Source organism: Dermacentor andersoni, chromosome 1 (genome assembly GCF_023375885.2).
Source record: "Dermacentor andersoni chromosome 1, qqDerAnde1_hic_scaffold, whole genome shotgun sequence".
Lineage (NCBI taxonomy): Eukaryota > Metazoa > Arthropoda > Arachnida > Ixodida > Ixodidae > Dermacentor > Dermacentor andersoni.
In genome coordinates, this window is record NC_092814.1 from 308,003,629 (window position 1) to 308,012,411 (window position 8,783).

Consider the following 8,783-nt stretch of genomic DNA (forward strand, 5'->3'; position numbering starts at 1 on the left):
ACACTGTGCGCTTTCGCAGGGACAGTGCGAATAGTTGCAGGTATAATGCAGCCATATTGTTGAAAACGACCAATTTCTAAAGTCACAATGTTGTTTTGAAGCTTAGGCAAATCTATGCAATGACCACCATTCACATGCTGGTTGAAAGGCCAGGCTTGTAAGGCCAGGCGAAACAGTAATGTCACAGTTCTGTCTAGTAATTACCCGCCGCGCTCATACTTAATGGCTGTGGTGTTGGGCTGCTAAGCACGAGGTCGCGGGATCGAATCCCGCTTACAGCGGCCGCATTTCGATGGGAGTGAAATGCGAAAACACCCGTGCACTCAGATTTAGGTGCACGATAACGAATCCCAGGCGGTCAAAATTTCAGGGGTCCCCCACCACGGCCTTGCCTCATAATCAGATCGTGGTTTTGGCTCGTAAAACGTACCCATAATTTAATTTTAAAAACTTTTTCTCTCTACTAATTTTTGTAAAAAGCTTTATGCTGTTTACCCTTTACCTTCGTCTCCTTGCACGTTGTCATATTTGCTTAGGATGAAAAGGCGTCTTCTGCTGCCATTCCCATTGGTAAGCCGCTCTTTCGCTAAAGCTACTAGATGGCGGCACGGGCAGCTTGTGTTAGAACAAAGCGTGAATGGCCACTTGCTCAGCTTTGGACAAGCGAGATGCTGCGGGGCGCCGGTGAAATGCAGATACTATGCGAAGCATATTACTAGAGCTCAACCCAGCTCCTCAGGCGCGGCGGTGTCGCCTTCAATGACCCCATGCCATACCACGTGACACCGTGACGTCACGACAGAGGAGAAACGGGGCTCCAACTCGCGCCGTCGCTCGCGGCGTCGCCTTCAAGGCTGACCACGTGACACCGTGACGTCACTACAGAGGAGAAACGGGGCTCCAACTCGCGCCGTCGCTCGCGGCGTCGCGGCGGTATATAAGCAGCTGCGCTTGTTTCTAGGTGGCCTTGGCTCAACTCTTGCAAGATGGGCTGGGTGGGAATCGAACCAGGGTCTCCGGAGGGGGAGACGGAGACGCTACCACTGAGCCACGAGTACGATGCTTCAAAGCGATACAAAAGCGCCTCTAGTGAATGCGGTGTTGCCTTAGAAACGAGCTGTTTCTAAGGCTCAGGCGTGCGTCGCTTGCTCAGGCGCACATTTCGTTGCCACGCCGAACGCTGCGTTGCTCGACGCTCACCGCGTCCAATGCGGGGCGCGTAGCCGCTGCGCCGTAGCCCATTGTCTTACACCCCTTGGCGGGTCGACGGGAACGCTGTCGCGTTCCACTCTTGAAGGCGAAGCAGAGTAACGCATGAGTTGTTTCTTCGTCTAGCCGAACCAAATATAGCCAAGCAACAGCAGTTCACCAGGCTAAACAGTGGTTCAACAACTAAAATAAAGGCTAGTATGCTTCGCATCCTGGGCTTAACCTTAGCTAAGCCACAGCCATTTTTTGTCACCGGTAAAAAAAAAAAAAGGGCTGTTGAGAAATTTTGAGTGTGTGGCGTCTTTGACTTCCAGGTTTGTGCACCTCTTACGGGCGCCCTGCATGAACAGACGGTGGATAGTGGTTTCTGGCTACGGCACGATGACAGTTGGTCGCGCGGCATGGCGTAGAGGGAGAAACTGGAGCAAATAAGGGGGCGAACGGCAACGCGACGGAGTGCGCCCGGACGTGCAGACATGCTGCGAACTTCGCAGAGTGCGTTTCCGCTAGCTTGTGAGTTGGAGAGGAGAAGAAAGTTTGGCTAAAGCAAAGCTGGAGGCGTTCCAGACTGCGTCACTTCATTTTTTTGGCAGCTCTAGGTTTTTCTTTTCCTTTTTTTATCGCGCACTTAAGTCAAAGAACACGTATGTACACGTGTTCCTAAATAGCGTCACCATCGTAATGCGACCGCCCGAGGTCCAGCAGTGCAATGACGCATCCCCCAAAACCACCGCTATACAAGTGCGGCCCGAAAGCTTCCGCGTCAACAGCCGCATCGCTGCGTCGTCGAGGCGATCTAATTAAATACTCGCGCAGCCCGAAGGAGTCGTATTCGTCGTTCGGTCGGCGCACGACTGACGCGTTACAAGCCCTGTTGTTATCGGGGCCCGAAAACTAGACTCTTCTGCGCGCCGGGCGCATACGCGCAAGCGCGGCGAGTCGCACTGCCTCATTTTCTCGCAGGAACAGCCATCTCATCTATACAGATTGTACGCGCAGTTCACCCCACGCCTCGCTTCTTCGACAATCCCGTTGCGTCAAGCGGTTCGCGCGAGCTCGTCTTTCTTTATTCTTCCCGTACACTGTGCGCTACCTCCGAAGGGGCGAGTAGCGAATGCGCTCCGAGCGTCTCGCGCAATGTTCTTTCCGACCACAGAACGCCGCTGTATTGGTCTCTCTATGTAGACTCTGCGCTCTCCGTTTCTCTCGACTGCATGCGCCCTCCCCCCCTCCCACGCAAAGAGAGCGTCCCAACCGTCCCCAAAGACGAGATGGGCAAAGGGAAGAGTGGACGAGGGGAGGGTGAAGCACGCGTTCGCTAGAGCACGCGGGCCGCCGTGCATGAATGTGCGCGAGGGAAGTCATGCGTGCTCGCGAGCGAGCGCGCGCGCGAAAGCCCGATATATGCAGAAAGCACGCGCGCGTCCCGCGCTATACAGCGTCGAACGCGATGAATCCAGTTCCGACGAATTTGCATCATCGCGCGCGGGAGCTGCGCCCACGCGTGCCCGCTCGAAGTATGGGCGCCATGCACGGCGGGCACGTGTGCTCCTCCCGGCGGACGAGGAGACAAGAATAAACGGCGGAATTAAGCAACACTGACTACGCCGCTACCGCCCGTGTTCGGGCCGCTCTGGGTATACATAGGCTGGAATAGCAAACGAGAGGAGAACCACCGTGAAGACAGAGGAAGGGAGCTGCGCATTTTCTGAAAAATAAGAAGAAAAGCGTAACGTCCTTTCTATTCCGGCCCCTCGGCTGCTCGTGCAAATTTAGTCCGTGACAGAATCGGGAAGCGACACGTTTTCTCAACTTTAAGTGAGACTCCCAGATTTGCTTTTCGTCATTCTGTTTGTCTGTCTGCCTGCCAGCCTCTGCGTGCGTGCGTGTGCGTGTGTGTGCGTGCGTGTGCGTGTGTGTGCGTGTGTGTGTGTGCGTGTGCGTGTGCGTGTGCGTGTGTGTTTGTGTGTGTGTGTGTGTGTGTGTGTGTGTGTGTACGCGCGCATGAACAGTCGGCTCCAAGCGGTATGGGTAGTGTAACGGTTGTGCTAAAATGCTATAATAAAATGGAGCTGATGAGACGCCAAGGACTGAAATCTTTTTTTTGTTTCTTTCCAAAGCTCTGTTCTCAGGTATTATCTTTTTTTTTCTGTTTGAAAGCTATTTCGTTCACAAATTACTTTTCCGCCACATATCATCTCTTTCCTTTGTACACTGACCTATTTACGTTTCTTACTTCCGCCCGTATGTGCCATTGGTGTGTTTGTTCCATTTTGCCGGCTAAAAAGCACGCGCTTTGTACTGCGACAGTCTGCAGTAACAACAACGACAACAATAACACCAATAATAATCGTGATCATGGCGAGTGCATTTATTTTTCTGCCAAAAAAAAAAAAAAAGAAGACTGGCTCCCACCGCCGAACAAGCTCGCACTCGACCGTTTCTATCTCGGCACATTCCACGGGGCAAAAAAAAAAAAAGAAGAGAAAAAAAATGAAAACACGTATCCCGAGGTCTTCTGCAAAAGAAACGAATTCCCCGCCTCTTATGCATATCTTTGCACTTCGCGCGGCCAAACGAAAAAAAAGAAAAAGAACAGAGACGGAAGACAAGAGAGGGGATGGATATGCACCGCGAGAACCGCATCCGTTTCTGGCGTTAGCGCGAGAGATGGCAGCTGAAAGTCCATGGGGTGAAATGCGGAGACACGCCGAGAGAGCATCAGAGTCGGCCGGAGCAACGACATGAAACTCAAGACAGAGATTCTCAGCGTATACCGCGATAAACAAAATATAGGTAAATAAGAACAAAAGAGAAAGAAAGAACAGGGAAGAGAGGTGATACATAAATGGAAAAAATGCTAGAGTAGAGCGCCGTGAGAAAAAAAAGGAATCCGAAACAAAAGAAGGAAAGGCGTTCCCGACGCGAGTAGAATTGCTCGAGGATGTGCGCGCGCGTGGCAACGATGTGTTATGTTTCCAAGCCACTGCGGCGGGAAAGTGGAGGGATGGTTAAAAAAAGAAACGATAAGAAAAGAGAAGGATCCGCGTGCAGCGTGACGAACGCGCACGGAGAAAGATAGGAGACAGAGTGGAGCGTGAAGGGAAAGCCGGCAGAACCAACTCGCTTTTGCCTGCGTACTCGCGCGCCCAGCTGCGCATCATCGGGCTCACGAAGAGACACCCCGTCTCCCGCCATTCCGATCTTCCAGTGTTTACCCGGGTTCCGCCGTGCTTGCATACTGTTGCCGCGGTCCCTGTCTCTTGCATTTGCATCGATTCCGCTTTCTCCGTTCTTTCGCAGGGTTTCTTTCTTTTCGTATTTATTCTTTCTCGCGCGCGAGCGAGCCGGTTCTTGTTCGCTCGTCGGATCCCTGTGCGACTCCGTGGAAGCGGTTGAGCCCGAGTTTCCGAATTTCCGTTCGCCAATGATGAATGGATGCGGTGAAGGAAAAAAAAAATGAACAGCACTGGAATGAAAAAAACGTTCCTTCGCCCTCAAACCTCCTCCCCGCCTCTTCCTCCTCTACATTCCTCGCGCGTATGTGAAAGAAAAAAAAAAAGGGGGGGGGGTGATATCGAGAAAGGCGATATAAAGCGTTGTCGCATTCGCACCCTGGAAGTAGACGAGACGAGGAACCAGTCGCGTGTATATGACAGGGTGAGAGAAAGAAAGAAAAAAAAAATAAACATTGCTATAACCTGAAGGTTCAAACGGATTCTCATTACAGAACTGCAGGGAATGCCGAACCCATTCATTTTATTTTGTTTCGTTTGCTACTTTTGCCGTATTTTCTTTTCTTTTTTTTTTCAAAGGTGAAGCAGATCAGTTGTTCGACACCTATGCCTCCGAACATTACTGAAACTTAAAAAAAAAACAAATAATCGTGTGGTATAACGTCCCGAAACTTCCCAGTCGGTTAGGACGAAACGCCGTACTAGGGGTCTCTTGATTAATTCGCAGCACCTGGGGTTCCTTACCGCACACCTAAATTGAAGTTACACTAACGTTTCTTTGCATCTCACCACCGTTATAGTTCGGCCGGTGCTACTGCGAAGTGAGTCCACGACCTCGCGCGCATCAGCACGACGTCATAGCCATTGAGCGGATACGCTTAAATTTCTGCTGCATGCAGGGCAGAAAGCACTTGCGCTTTATCTAATGTACATTTCTATGTAGCTTTCGAACAGCTTTCCTGGAATAAAAAGAAGAAGAAAATTGTCAGAGAGAAATAGACAGCTCTTATCCTGTCAAGAGCCCTAAGCGTCACGCTGCACGAACGGCCTACTCATACATATTAGGTGTTTGGTTATGCCAAGCACTTTTTTTAAGTGCAAAATTTGTACGCAGCAACGCTGATCAAGTTATTCCACCGAGCAGTCGTTGAGACTATCACCAGCGACGGCCTCTTGCATGTCGTCGGGCAAGAGTTGCGCATGAAGCTGCAGCTGCTGGTTGACCTGGGAACCAAACTGTCAAAGTCAACTGGTTGTCAGTCAATGGGTAGTGATTGACAGTACATTTTTTGTTACACTGACGGGTATCAGCCGGTCGAACCCGTGACCACTGTCTCCCGCGTGACGGGTTCTGTATAAGCCTACTATGCCACCAACTCACCGAGTGACTCCTTGACCGCAAAGGGACGTTTCTGAGCTCACGAGCTATTTCGATTAAATGATAGCCGAGTGCCCAGACGTCAGCGACCCCAATTCCCTTTGAAAGGACACCCTCAAACAAAGGCGACGTGAGGCGCACTGTGAGAACGTTGAGAAAGCCAGTAGGAATATGCTCCACCATTACTGTCAAGCAGTTGCTTAGGAGCCTTCACTATATAACTTTGCCGAGACGAATGCTAACTTTCAGCATGCTAAATTTTCCGCACTATACATACGCGACCATCTTCGCGCGCCTAAGCTGCTTGCGCCTAAAATGGCTGGGCTAATCATGAAAACAGGCTGATTACGCATGTCTATTCGTAGAGTAAAACATGCGCGATAACATTACCCTAGCTTTCATAGTCTTGTTAACGCCCAATTCATTTATAACAAACTTTCTTCAAACGAAAGTAAATACAGAGCCTACCAACTTTCTAGTAACATGCGTTAATAGGAAGTAAAAGTATGTAGAATGGTAATAAAGTTGATAGAAAGTTGGTAAGAGGTCTAAACAAAGTAAGGATGCATTTTTGTATGGGAAAAGCCAGAAAACGAAAAAGTAAGAAAAAGACAGGGCAGGATATATTTTTGGAGTTAAATTGATGCTTCCTTCAAATGATTGCATGCAGGACAGACGTGGTACACGTGAATAACCTTTCCACACAAAAAAAAAACTATACAATCAGTATAATGAAATCAAAAATCCGGGGACACCTGAACACTTCTTATGAGTTGTGAATGCGAACGCCGCTGAGCATTCCTTCGAGTCTTGCGCTGGGAGCAATATTTTGGAGTTTTGCATCGGGGTATATGTTATCGACTTTTGCGTATAAATGGGTGCGGGTTACTGTTTTTTTAATAGTTTCTACGTCTGCACCGTGCTGCGTGGTCGAGCGCATAGAATTGCAACACAGAGCCTGTGCTCATGCGCACGTTCTGCTATGACCGAATGCGCATCCTGGTGTCACGTGGTGGTGACGTTAAGAACACAGTAGCGATACTGTGAAAGGCAAAAACTAACTTTTATTGGGCGAACCTGTGCCCACAAGAACAGGCTACACTTATAGCACAACGATAGCGGCGAACAAGGTCGGCGATCGTCGGAAATCTGATCAGCGGGTCAAGCGCGTCGGCTTTTATACAGCAGTCATCGAATGTTCCAGACTAATCGTTGGGACCCGCATGCCTTCTACAAAGTTCTACACCATTCGTGTCAAGCGATGAAATCAGATAACACAAGGTTCGGCGACAACAGACAGCGGATAGAAGCATCGATAACTTTCCAGAAACTTCGGATACATGCAGGCGCGTCCCGCGCTGTGCGATAACATTTGTTAGGCGGCCAAACATGGTCGCCCGATAAAGCTAAGTACACGTGTCATTACCCCCCTCTTAAAAAGCATCGACCCGATGCTGCAAACAAACGAAAGTAATAAAAAAAGAAGCACTCGTAGCAAAGAAAACTACAAAGTAAGGAAGTTCGTCAGCGTCCATAAAAGGGTTTGAGGCGCACCACGTGGACCACTTCAGATCGTGCGCGGCGCCGCTGTGAATGCGAAATGCCGTCTGGCACGACCTCATAGTCCAGTGCGCCAATACGTCGGATGACCTTGTAGGGTCCGAAATAGCGTCGCAGTAGTTTCTCACTGAGTCCTCGTCGGCGTATCGGGGTCCATACCCAAACACGGTCGCCGGGCTGGTACTCGACGAAGCGTCGTCGGAGGTTGTAGTGTCGGCTGTCGGTCCTCTGATGGTTCTTGATCCGCAGGCGGGCGAGCTGTCGGGCTTCTTCGGCGCGCTGGAGAAAGGTAGCGACATCAAGGTTCTCCTCGTCAGTGACGTGCGGCAGCATGGCGTCGAGTGTCGTCGTCGGGTTCCTGCCGTAGACCAGCTTGAACGGCGTGATCTGTGTTGTTTCTTGCACCGCCGTGTTGTAAGCGAATGTTACGTACGGCAGGAGGGCATCCCAGGTCTTGTGTTCGACGTCGACGTACATCGCTAGCATGTCGGCGAGGGTCTTATTCAGCCGCTCCGTAAGACCATTCGTTTGTGGGTGGTAGGCCGTTGTCCTCCTCTGCCTTGTCTGAGTGTATTTCAGAATGGCTTGAGTGAGCTCCGCTGTAAAGGCCGTTCCTCTGTCGGTGATGAGGACTTCTGGGGCGCCATGTCGCAGCAGGATGTTTTCGACAAAGAATTTCGCCACTTCGGCTGCGCTACCTTTCGGCAATGCTTTAGTTTCAGCGAAGCGGGTGAGGTAGTCCGTCGCCACGACGATCCACTTATTTCCGGTTGTTGACGTCGGAAAGGGTCCCAGCAAGTCCATCCCGATCTGCTGGAATGGTCGGCAAGGAGGCTCGATTGGCTGTAGTAATCCGGCTGGCCTTGTCGGCGGTGTCTTGCGTCGCTGACAATCTCGACATGTTCTGACATAACGGGCGACGTCGGCGGTCAGGTGCGGCCAATAATACTTTTCTTGTATCCTCGATAGTGTTCGGGAAAATCCGAGGTGTCCAGCGGTCGGATCGTCATGTAGGGCGTGCAATACTTCTGGACGAAGTCCTGACGGGACAACAAGAAGGTAGTTGGCGCGGACTGGTGAGAAGTTCTTCTTCACGAGTAGATTGTTTTGGAGCGTGAAGGAAGATAATCCGCGCCTAAATGCCCTGGGGACAACGTCGGTGTGCCCTTCCAAATATTCGACGAGGCCTTTTAGCTCCGGGTCTGCCCGTTGCTGTTCAGCGAAGTCTTCCGCGCTTATCATTCCAAGGAAGGCGTCGTCATTCTCGTCGTCTTGCGGCGGCGGGTCAATGGGGGCGCGTGATAGGCAATCGGCATCGGAGTGTTTTCGCCCGGACTTGTAGGTTACAGTGATGTCGTATTCTTGTAGTCTGAGGCTCCACCGCGCCAGTCGTCCTGAAG